This window comes from Cervus elaphus, chromosome 4 (genome assembly GCF_910594005.1).
Source record: "Cervus elaphus chromosome 4, mCerEla1.1, whole genome shotgun sequence".
NCBI lineage: Eukaryota > Metazoa > Chordata > Mammalia > Artiodactyla > Cervidae > Cervus > Cervus elaphus.
This window is the reverse complement of record NC_057818.1, coordinates 56,050,616-56,062,835: the sequence shown is the minus strand read 5'-3', so window position 1 is coordinate 56,062,835 and position 12,220 is coordinate 56,050,616.

Here is a 12,220-nt window from a genome sequence, read left to right as displayed (position 1 = left end):
CTCTGAGAAGGTTTATCTAGTCCTACAAAACTATTTTCACCTCTAAGAAAGTTTATCCAGCCTCTATTTCATATTTATTCAGAAATCAGATTTTCCCAATAGACCCACAAGTATTTTGTTTTAATCTCAACCAGAAGTCAATCAAGTTTCATGCATTGTATTTGGTTATCCTGTCTCTTTATCCTTTTTTTTCTTTATTCTCTTTAATATAGGATACAGACAGAGACACTTTTTCCAAATTATGTTGTTGGTTTTTCCCGAGTTCAGACCAGTTTCCAGTAGAAAGTCCCACATTCTGGATTTCTGATTATTTCTTCATGGTGTTTACAGTGTCTTCCACTACCCCTGTTTGCCTGTAAAATGGAAATTGAGTCTGAAGTTGGAATAAACTGATGTTGAGCATTTCTGGTAAGAACTTTTCCCTGGTGATACTGAAGACTTCAACTGCATCACATCTGGAGATAGTCCCACTATTATGATCCTGAATTTGGCCACCTGATCAAGGAGCTAACTGACAGATCTCGCTCTAGAAGTACATTTTCTCCTTGGTAATCTGAGCAGTGAGATTTTGCCACTGTTCCCCAACCATCTCATCTCTCACCCCCTGCTTGTAGCAGCCATTGCTGATCTTTGCCTGAATAAAGTATCACATGGGGGAAAAGGGCAGATTTTAATTGAAAATAAATAGGAATTTACTAAAAGGCTTAGATCAGAAGATGGACAAACCATAATTTGCATTATTAAAAGATCACATCAATGGCAATAGACAGAAGAAGATGCAGGAAAGAGGCAGAAAGGGAACAGGCAGATGCTTAGGAGGCTACAATTTCCAGGGAAGAGATGATGGCTTGAACTAAGAAGATAGTGTTATTGAACTCAGGTTCCGCTACTCACCGCTGGGAAGTCAATACTCCAGAGATGAGTATTAGTAGGAAAGGAAAGTTTGCTTTATTCAGGAGTCCAGGCATCTGGGGAGAAGGTGGACTCATGTACCAAAAAACCAACTCCCCCCCCAAAAAAAAACCCAACTCCCCCCTACCAATCAGATCACAAGAACTTTTATTTATTTATTTATTTTGACTGTGCCATGCATGCCACATGGAGGGATATTAGTTCCCCAACCAGGAATGGAACCTGTTCCCCCTGCAGTGGGAGAGTAGAGTTTTAACCACTGGACCACCAGGGAAGTTCCACAAGAACTTTTTTTTTCTCTCTCTCTTTTTAATTTGGTTGCTTAAGTAATTGTTAGTCGATCAGTCATGTCCAACTCTTTGTGACCCCATGAACTGTAGCCCACCAGGCTCCTCTGTCTACATGGGATTCTCCAGGTAAGAATACTGAAGTGGATTGCCATTCCCTTCTTCAGGGGATTTTCCTGACCCGAGGATCTAACCCACATCACCTGCATTGGCAGGTGGATTCTTTACTGTCTAAGCCACCAGGGAAACCCTGATTGCTTATTATTTATTTACAATAGTGAAAGATGTTTATCAGTTTTCACAATCAGTAGCCCAGACAAAAAAATAAAAGATAATTTCAATTGCAAGCCATAATGGGAACATGAGTAACTTAACAATATAAAATAATTACATACCACTTGGGGGTCGAGCAGAGTGATGTGGTAACTGGAAGTGCATACATGCACATGTTCTTATCCACCCAGCCAGTCTATGTGTTTTGGTTGGCACATTTAATCCTATTTACAGTTAAGGTAATTATGTATGACCTGTTACCATTTTATTAATTGTTTCGGGTTTATTTTCTGTAGGTTTTTCCTTGTCTTATGTTTCCTGCCTAGAGAAGTTCCTTTAGCATTTGTTGTAAAGCTGGTTTGGTGGTGCTGAATTCTCTTAACTTTTTCTTATCTGGAAACCTTTGATTTCTCCATCAAATCTGAATGAGAGTCTTGCTGGGTAGAGTATTCTTGGTTGTAGGTTCTTCCTTTTCATCACTTTATTTTTTTTTCTTTTCATCACTTTAAATATATCATGCCATTTCCTTCTGGACTGTAGAGTTTCTGTTGAGAAATCAGCTGATAGCCTGATGGGCGTTCCCTTATATGTTATTTGTCATTTTTTTCCCTTGTTGCTTTTAATATTTTATCTTTGTCTTAAATTTTTGTCAGTTTGATTACTATGTGTCTTGGTGTGTTCCTCCTTGGGTTTATCCTGCTTGAGACTCTCTGTGCTTCCTGGATTTGGTTGACTATTTCCTTTCCCATGTTAGGGAAGTTTTCAGCTATTATGTCTTCAAGTATTTTCTCAGGTCCTTTCTGTCTCTCTTCTCCTTCTGGGACCCCTATAATGCAAATGTTCACTCATTTAAAGTTGTCCCAGAGGTCTTAGGGGTCTTCATTTCTTTTCATTTTTTTTTTCTGTATTCTGTTGTGTGGAAGTGATTTCCACCATTCTGTTCTCCATGTCATTTATCTGTTCTTCTGCCTCAGTTATTCTGCTATTTATTCCTTCTAGTGTATCATTCATCTCTGTTTGTTTGTTCTTTAGTTCTTGTAGGTCTTTGGTAAACATTTCTTGCATCTTCTCCATTGTTTTTCTGAGATCCTGGATCATCTTCACCATCATTATTCTGAATTCTGTTTCTGGAAGCTTGCCTACCTTCACTTCATTTAGTTGTTTTTCTCGGGTTTTATCTTGTCCCTTCAAATGGGTTTCCCTGATAGCTCAGTTGGTAAAGAATACACCTGCAATGCAGGAGACCCCTGCATTTGCAAACCCCAGGTTTGATTCCTGGGTCAGGAAGATCCACTGGAGAAGAGATAGGCTACCCACTCCAGTATTCTTGGGCTTCCCTGGTGGCTCAGCTGGTAAAGAATCTGCCTGCAATTCAGGAGACCTGGGTTCAATCCCTGGATTGGGAAGATCCCCTGGAGAAGGGAAATGCTACCCACTCCAGTATTCTGGCCTGGAGAATTCCATGAACTATATAGTCCATAGGGTCGCAGAGTCAGACACAACTGAGAGACTTTCGCTTTCATCTGGGACATAACTTTCTGCTTTTTCATCATGATTCACTTTCTGTAATATGGTTTTTGTTTTAGCTGCTTGGGACTGTGCGTCTTCTGTCTGCCCTCTGATGGATGAAGCTAAGAGGCTTGTGTAAGCTTCCTCATGGGAGAGATTGGTGATGGGAAAAACTGGATCTTGTTCTGGTGGGCAGGGCCTTGCTCAGTAAAGCTTTAATCCAATTACCTGCTGATGTGTGGGGTTGTATTCCCTTCCTTGTAGTTGCTTGGCCTGGGGTGACCCAGCCCTGGGGTCTCTGGGCATTATGGTAGGGTTAATGATGAACTCAAAGAGGGTTAAGGTCAAGGGGAACCTTCCTGATCTGATGCTTTTAGTGCCTCCATCCCTGTGGTGAGCCCCTGCCAGCCCACCCCTCCACAGGAGACCCTCCAACACTAGCAGGTAGTTTGGGTTCAGTCACCTGTGGGGTCATTGCTCCTTTCTTCTGTATGTTGGGATGCACAAGATTTTGTTTGTGCCCTCCAAGGGCTTCCCTGGTGGCCCAGACAGTAAAGAGACTGCCTGCAATGCAGGATACCTGGGTCCAATCTCTGGGTTGGGAAGATCCCCTGGAGAAGGAAATGGCAACCCACTCCAGTATTCTTGCCTGGAAAATCCCATGGATGGAGGAGCCTGGTGGGCTACAGTTCATGGGGTCCCAAAGAATCAGACACAACTGAGTGACTAACACTTTCTTTCTTTCCAAGACTGAACACTCTGTTTCCCCCAGACCTGTGGAAGTTCTGTAATCTAATTCTGCTTGCCTTTAAGGCTAGATTCCCTGGGGATTCTTAGTCCCTTTGTAGGATCTCCAGGCTGGGAAGCCTAGGGTTCAGAACCTTCACAGCAGTGGGAGAACTTCTTTTGTATTATTGTTCTCCAGTTTGTGGGTCATCCACCTGGCAGGTATGGGATTTGATTTTATTGTGATTGTGCCCCTCCTACCATCTCATTGTGGCTTTTTTGTCTTTGGAAGGTTATCTTTGTTGGTGGGTTCCAGAGTCCTCCTGTCAATGGTTATTCAACAGCTATTTGTAATTTTGGTGTTTTCCCAGGAGGAGATGAGCGCACGTCCTTCTACTCCACCATCTTGAACTGGAAGTGCCCCCACAAGAACTTTTAAAAGAGCATTTCAGGGATGTATAGGCAGAGGGAGGGAGCTACATACAGAACAGTACAGTCATCTCTGACAATCATCTTGAGATTCGTCATGCAGTTGTCTGACCAACATCATCTTGATCGTTTTAAGTACAGCATTGGAAAAGACCCTGATGCTGGGATGGATTGGGGGCAGGAGAAGGGGACAACAGAGGATGAGATGGTTGGATGGCATCACCGACTCGAGGGACATGGGTTTGATTAAACTCCGGGAGTTGGTTATGGACAGGGAGGCCTGGCATGCTGCGATTCATGGGGTCGCAAAGAGTCGGACACGACTGAACTGAACTGACTGAATCTTCAGTTGGACCATAAAGAAAGCTGAGCACCGAAGAATTGATGCTTTTGAACTGCAGTGTTGGAGAAGACCTTGGAGAGTCTCTTGGACTGCAAGGAGATCAAATCAGTCAATCCTAAAGGAAATTAGTCCTGAATATTCATTGGAAGGACTGATGTGAAGCTGAAGCTCCAATACTTGGCCACCTAATGCAAAGAACTGACTCACTGGGAAAGACCCTGATGCTGGGACAGATTGACGGCAGGAGGAGAAGGGGACGGCAGAGGACCAGATGGTTGGATGGCATCATCGACTCAATGGACATGAGTTTGAGCAAACTCCGGGAGATGATGATGGACAGGGAAGCCTGGTGTGCTGCAGTTCATAGGGGTTGCAAAGAGTCAGACACGACTGAGCAACTGAACTGAACTGAATCTTCAGTTCCAGAGGCGGTTTGTTCCCATTTCTTTGAGGGCAGTTCGGGAACTGTGCAAGGTGAAGCAGCTTATGTCATGGCGACAGTCTGACTATCATGCAGTTAACTTCTTCCACCTGGTGGGGGTTTTGGTATCTGCAAAACATCCCAAAGGAGATGGCTCAAAATATTATCTGTAGCCCTTGAGGAGGAACTAAAAGTCGTTGACTTTGTTTAATGATTAAACTATTATTTGTTTGACTGCTCTTCTTTGCTTCTGCACTTTTTCATTTTTTTTCTGATGAAATTTATTCTTTGGCTAAAGGTTTTTTTACAAAAGGCAGGCAGAAGACAAGGGCAGGGCCGGGGTTTGTCCCGGGAAGACCTCATAGGGTCCTGCCCAGTTACTGTAGCAGTGGAGTAAAAAGAAGTGGTAAGATTTAGGATTTATTGTGAAGGTGACCTCAGTTATTCAGTTGCTATAGGAGTGGAATTATTAGAAATAATTCCCAGAGGAAATTAAGGAGACAATTCAGTGTAATGTGGGATCCTGGATTAGAGTCTAAACTGGAGGAAGAACATCACTGGAAAATTGTTGAGACTCAAATGAGGTCTGTAGCATTATTTGTCAATGGTAATATACCATTGTTAATTTCCTGGCAAATAATTGTACTATGGTTATGTAAGAAGTTGATGTTGGTGAAAGCTGGGTGAAGGATATATGGGAAATCTGTGCTATTAATACCTTTTGCAAATTTTCTGTAAGTCCGAAATGATTTCAAAATAACAAGCCTAAAGAAAAACTTTTGAAAAGATTTGTGTTTGATGTGGGCCATTTTTAAAGTCTTTATTGAATTTGTTACAACATTGTTTCTGCTTTTTTTTATGTTTTGGATTTTTGGCCACTTGGCATATGGGATCCTAGCTCCCTGACCAGGGATCGAACCCACACCCCCTGATTTGGAAGGTGAAGTCTAGATCACTAGACTGCCAGGGAAATCCCTAAGGAAAAACTTTTGAAAAGCTAATTTTCCATTAACAATAATCCTCACTCCTAGGTTTGTAGGCTAAGCCACTGGGTGACAGATGGTGCCATTCATTTAGAGAGGGAAGACATGGGGAAGAGTGGGATTATTGAGGAGGAGTTCTGGGTTTGGACATGTCAAAGATGTCTGTTTGACACTCAGATGGAGCTGTGGAATTGCAAGTTGGAAGATATGGCAGTTGCAGAAGAGTTTGGGGCTGGAAACCTAGATTTGTGAGTCATTGGAGTAGAGGTGGTACTTGAAGCCATGTGACTGAATGAACTCCGCTACAAGAGAAGATGGAGAAGGGAACATGTCTGAGCACTGAGTCTAAAGGCACTCCGTCAGAATTGAGATAAAACAAGAAGATTCATCAAAGGAAACTGAGTAAGAGGGATCAGAAATGTAGCAGAAAAAGCCAGGAGAGTCCAGAGTCCAGGAAGCCAAGAAGGAAAGTGCTTCAAGAAGGAGGCAGGGTCTGGGACTTCCCTGCAGTGGTTTAGACTGCAGGGGGCATGGGTTCTATCCCTGTTCAGGGAAATAAGATCCCCTCATGCAGCGCAGGAGGGCCAAAGCGGGGAGGGGGGAAGAAAGAGCCAGTGTCAAAATATGAAAGCAATCTAAGCATCAATCAACAGATGAATAGATAAAGAAGATGTAGGATACAATGGAATACTGCTCAACAACAATAAAGAGTGACATTTTGCCATTTGCTGCAACCTGGATGGATTTGGAGGACATTATGCTCAGTGAAATAAGTCAGAGAAAGACAAATACTGTATGATATCACTTATATGTGAAATCTAAAAACTACAACAAACTAGTGAATATAACACAAAAGGAGAAGACTCAGATATATAGAAAACAAACTAATAACTACCCCTAGGGAGAGGGAAGGGGGCAAGGCATGATGGGGAAAAGAAGTTATTATGGAACTAGATGAAATCATGTGTGTGAAACTTTTGAAAATTGTAAAGCTCTGTAGAATTTAAAGAATCTTTCATTCAATTAAAAAGAGGAGGAGGATGGGGCTTCCCTGGTGGCTCAGTGATAAAGAATCCACCTGCCAATGCAGGAGACACGGATTCTCCCTGATCCAGGAAGATCCCACATGCCACAGACCAACGAAACCTGTATACTACAACTACTGAGCCTCTGCTTTAGTCCAGGAGCCCTACTACTGAGCCCATGAGCTGCAGCTACTGAAGCCCTCATGCCCTAGAGCCTGTGCTCCGCAACAGGAGAAGCCACTGCAACGAGACGCCTGCCATCGCAATGAAGAGTAACCCCCGCTCGCCACAACTAGAGAAAGCCCCCACAGTGACGAAGACCCAGTACAGCCAAAAATAAATGAATTCATTAATTTTTAAAAAGAGAGAGAAGGGGATCTGAATCTTGAGTCCTTATTCAAAAAAAGAAGAAGAAGGAGAGTCAACTACACTTCAATAAAAAATAAAAGGAAAGAGCTACTGATACGCATATCAGGAATGAATCTTCCATGCACCATGCTAAGTGTAAGAAACCATATTGAAAAGGCTACACACTGTATGATTTCATTTATACTTGACCCTTGAGCAAATATAAATGAAACAATGCATCTACTTATACGTGAATGTGTTTCAGCACTCGATACTGTAGTAGTAAACCATTTGGTTGCTTGAATTCCTGAAAGTGGAACCGTGGATATGGAGAAAACACAGTACTCAGATTTTCAACGGGGTGGACCATCAGCACTCCTTTCCAACCTGGAGTTACTCAAGGGTCGGCCTTATTTGACATTCAGAAAAACGCAAAACTACGAGAAAAGAGGGAGAGAAAACAGAGCAGTCGTTTCCAAGAGCTGGAAGTGTGGGAGGCAGCTTACTGCAAAGGGAAGAAGAGAACTTTGGGGGTGCGGATGGAGCGGTCCTAAATCTTTACTGTAGTGGCAGTTACATGACTATACATTTTCCAAAACTCATAGAACTGTATACTGGTAAAGGATCAAGTTTACTGTATGTGAATTAAACCTCAATAAACTTGACAAGAACCCACCCCCATAAGTTAAATAAGCACGGTGACAATATACAGTCTTGATGTACTTCTTTTCCTATTTGGAACCAATCTGTTGTTCCATGTCTGGTTCTAACTGTTGCTTCCTGACCTGCATACAGATTTCTCAAGAGGCAGGTCAGGTGGTCTGGTATTCCTATCTCTTTCAGAATTTTCCAGTTTATTGTGATTTGCACAGTCAAAGGCTTTGGCATAGTCAGTAAAGTAGAAATAGATGTTTTTCTGGAACTGTTGTGTTTTCGATGATCCTGCAGATGTTGGCAATTTGATCTCTGGTTCCTCTTCCTTTTCTAAAACCAGCTTGAACATCTGGAAGTTCATGTATTGTTGAAGACTGGCTTGGGGAATTTTGAGCATTACTTTGCTAGCGTGTGAGATGAGTGCAATTGTGCGGTAGTTTGAGCATTCTTTGGCATTGCCTTTCTTAGGGATTGGAATGAAAATTGACCTTTTCCAGTACTGTGGCCACTGCTGAGTTTTCCAAGTTTGCTGGCATATTTGCAACACTTTCACAGTATCATCTTTTAAGATTTGAAATAGCTCAACTGGAATTCTATCACCTCCACTAGCTTTGTTCACAGTGATGCTTCCTAAGGCCCACTTGACTTCACATTCCAGGATGTCTGGCTCTAGGTGAGTGATCACAGCATCGTGATTATCTGGATTGTGCAGATCTTTTTTGTACAGTTCTTCTGTGTATTCTTGCCACCTCTTCTAAATCTCTTCTGCTTCTGTTAGGTCCATATCATTTCTGTCCTTTATTGAGACGGTCTTTGCATGAAATGTTCCCTTGGTATCTCTAATTTTCTTGGAGAGATCTCTAGTGTTTCCCACTCTATTTTTTCCCTCTATTTCTTTGCACTGATCAGTGAGGAAGGCTTTCTTATCTCTCCTTGCTATTCTTTGGAACTCTGCATTCAAATGGGTATATCTTTCCTTTTCTCATTTGCTTTTGGCTTCTCTTCTTTTCACAGCTATTTGTAAAGCCTCCTCAGGCAGCCATTTTCCTTTTTGCATCTCTTGTTTTGGGAATGATCTTGTGCCCTGTCTTCTGAACAATCTCACGAACCTCTGCCTACAGTTCATCAGGCACTCTGTCTGTCTAGTCCCTTAAATCTATTTCTCACTTCCACTGTATAATCGTTAGGGATTTTATTTAGGTCATACCTGAATGGTCTAGTGGTTTTCCCTGCTTTCTTCAATTTAAGTCTGAATTTGGCAATAAGGAGTTCATGATCTGAGCCACAGTCAGCTCCCGGTCTTGTTTTTGCTGACTGTGTAGAGCTTCTCCATCTTTGGCTGCAAAGAATATAATCAATCTGATTTTGGTGTTGACCATCTGGTGACGTCCATGTGTAGAGTCTTCTCTTGTGTTGTTGGAAGAGGGTGTTTGCTATGACCAATGCATTCTCTTGGCAGAACTCTATTATGCAAACTGAGGAATGGTCCACTGACCCTCAGTAGGAACAGTATTCTTCAAAAGTGTTGAGGTGATTAAAGACAAGGAAAAAGTAAAAAAAGAAAAAATTGCAGAATTGCAGGAGGCTAAGAGGACATGAAAGCTCAATGCAACATGGTATTCTGGATTGGATCTTAGAAGGAAGAAAGGACATTAATTGGAAAAATGGAGGCAATTTGAACATCATTTAGTAAATAGTATTGTACCGTTGTCAGTTTCTTCAACAAAGTAACCATGGCAATGTAAGACGCTAACATTAGGAGAACCTGGGTGAAGGCTATCATGAATCCTCTGTGCTATCTTTCCCTCTCTTTTGTTTGTAAGTCTGAAAATATTTCAAAATTAAAAGTAAAACGAATTTTAAAAAAAGGTCTTATTGTAACACAGGAACAAGAATGATACCGAGGAAGAGGAGAGACCGTCTCTTATTTTCCTGTTACTGCTGTAGCAAATTACCTCCAAATTGTGGGTGGTTCAATTAAGGGATGACAGATAAGTGTGGGGGGATAACAAAAATGGTCTAAATTCAATTGTGGTGATGGATGCAAAACTCATGAATATAGGAGCCATTGGGTTGTACACTTTATTTTTTCAAAGTGTGTTAGTCATTCAGTCGTGTCTGACTCTTTGTGACCCTATGGACTGTAGCTCGCCAGACTCTGTCCATGGGATTTTCCAGGCAAAAATACTGGAGTGGATTGCCATTCCCTTCTCCAGGAGATCTTCCCAACCCAGAGATGGAACCCGGGTCTCCTGTGTTGCAGGCAGATTCTTCAGCATCTGAGCCATCAGGGAAGCCCCTTTTATTTTTTAATATTTATTTAGGCTGTGCAAGGCTTTGTTGCAGGACTCAGGATCATCAATCTTCATTACGGCATGAGGGATCTAGTTCCTGGACCAGGGATTGAACCCAGGCCCCCTGCATTGGGAGTGCAGAGTCTTTTTTGTGTGGGGGGGTGGTAGGTACAGAGTCTTAGCCACTGGACACCAGGGAAGTCCTTTGTGTGAACTGAAATGACTGAACTGTAGCTTGATAAAACCTTAAAAATGGAAGGAAGGGAGGGAGGAGGCTGGGGTAGATCAGATGGAAATGATAGGCTCAGAGTACCAAGATACCACATGTGGATTATCTATTATCATGGTGTGTGTAACAAACCACCCAAAGACTGTGTGACTGAAAACAACAAAGACCATTCATTTTGCTCACAAGGCTACGAGCTGGGCAGGGCTGGGGGGAGAAGACTTATCTGTGCTACAGTGGGTAGCCTAGCTGGGGCAGGAGGATGTGCTTCTGAGATGGCTCACTCATGTGGCCGCAGGCTGATGCTGCTCATTAGCTGTAAGTTTAGTGCCTTAGCGTCCTCTCCACATGGGCCTTGTCATCTGGCCTGCACAAGTGTCCTAAGGAAAAGAGTGGGGTGGAAGGTTGCCTTTTATGATCTAACCTCTAAAATCACATAGCAGCCCTTCCAAGGATGACTGTAGCTTTCCTTTTTTTTTTTTGGCTGCTGTGCAGTTTGTGAGATATCAGGTCCTCTCCCAGGGATTGAACCCTGGCCTTCAGCAGTGAAAGTGCTGGATCCTAACCACTGGACCTCCAGGGAATTCCCTATGACAGTAGTTTTAGAATGATGAATATGGAGCCAGGATTGAAACTCTTCCCTGAAAGAGTGGGAGTGGCCAGAAGGGGGAAGGATGAGTTTTTAGGGAAGGCTGGGGAGAGGTGTCCATGGATAGCTTGAGTGTCAGAGGAGCTGAGGAAGGGAGAATTTTCTGAAAGTGAAAGAAGGGAGAATTTTCTGGAGGTGAAAGAAAGAGTAAGCCCACCTCCAGGCTCAGTAGCAGGAGGGTGTGAGGAAGGAGGAAGGATCTGTTCATACCAAATGTTCAGAAACCCACAAAGAGAGGCTTCTGTGAGTTCTGAGAATGAGAAGAATAAAACAGAGAGAGAAAAGACCAGAGAGAAGGGAAAAGGCCAGAGAGATGGGAGGGGGGTGGGAGGGAGAGAGATTCACTCATGGGGAGGGTCAAAGACCATGCAAGAAAGGGACATAGATACACAGAGAAGGACACAAACCCAGATGGATGGTGACAAAATATCGCAAAACTGCAGACAGGAAGAGGGCCAAAATTCCTAGGGAGCTAAAACCTTTAATGGCTCTCTCCTCTCCCCCAGCAGAGGGCGCCTGGGGACTCATGCCCAGGAGTCTGGGTGTCCAATCCCCACTGCTTCCCTCCAAGCTCATCCGATGGGGCTATTTTTACCCGGTGTCATAGGACACCAGTGGCTGGAAGGCCATCGTCGGTCTGTCCTTTGGTCCCTTGGAGTGACCCTGCAGCATCTCCCCAGCCCACCCCCCACCTGTTCCTGGCAGGCCCGGCCTTCTTTAGCACTATTCAGGGCCCCAGCTCAGGCCTTGCTGGGGCTCAGGAAGTCTGGCAGAGAAGCCAGGTAGAGACCCTGGGGTGGGGGTGGGAGAGGAGAGCGAGGGGATCTGGTGTGGGGGGGCTCACGCCCATGAGCGGCTGCTGGAACGTCCCCAGGATGGGGCAACCACCAGGACAGTGGCCGAGCCAACCTAGAGTGATGGTCAGAGAGAGATTCAGACGTATGACTCCGGAGAGGCTCAGCGGTCCGGAAGCCCTGAGACAGAGACTTGCAGTAATTCAGAGACAGGGAAAGAAAGCTAGCTGAAAGGGAGCCCCAGAGAATCCCAGGGACAGAGACACAGCGAGCTAAGAGATAATAAGAGAAGAGAGCCAGAGAGACAAGAAGGAGAAAGACCTAGGCAGAGATGAAAGACAGCGACC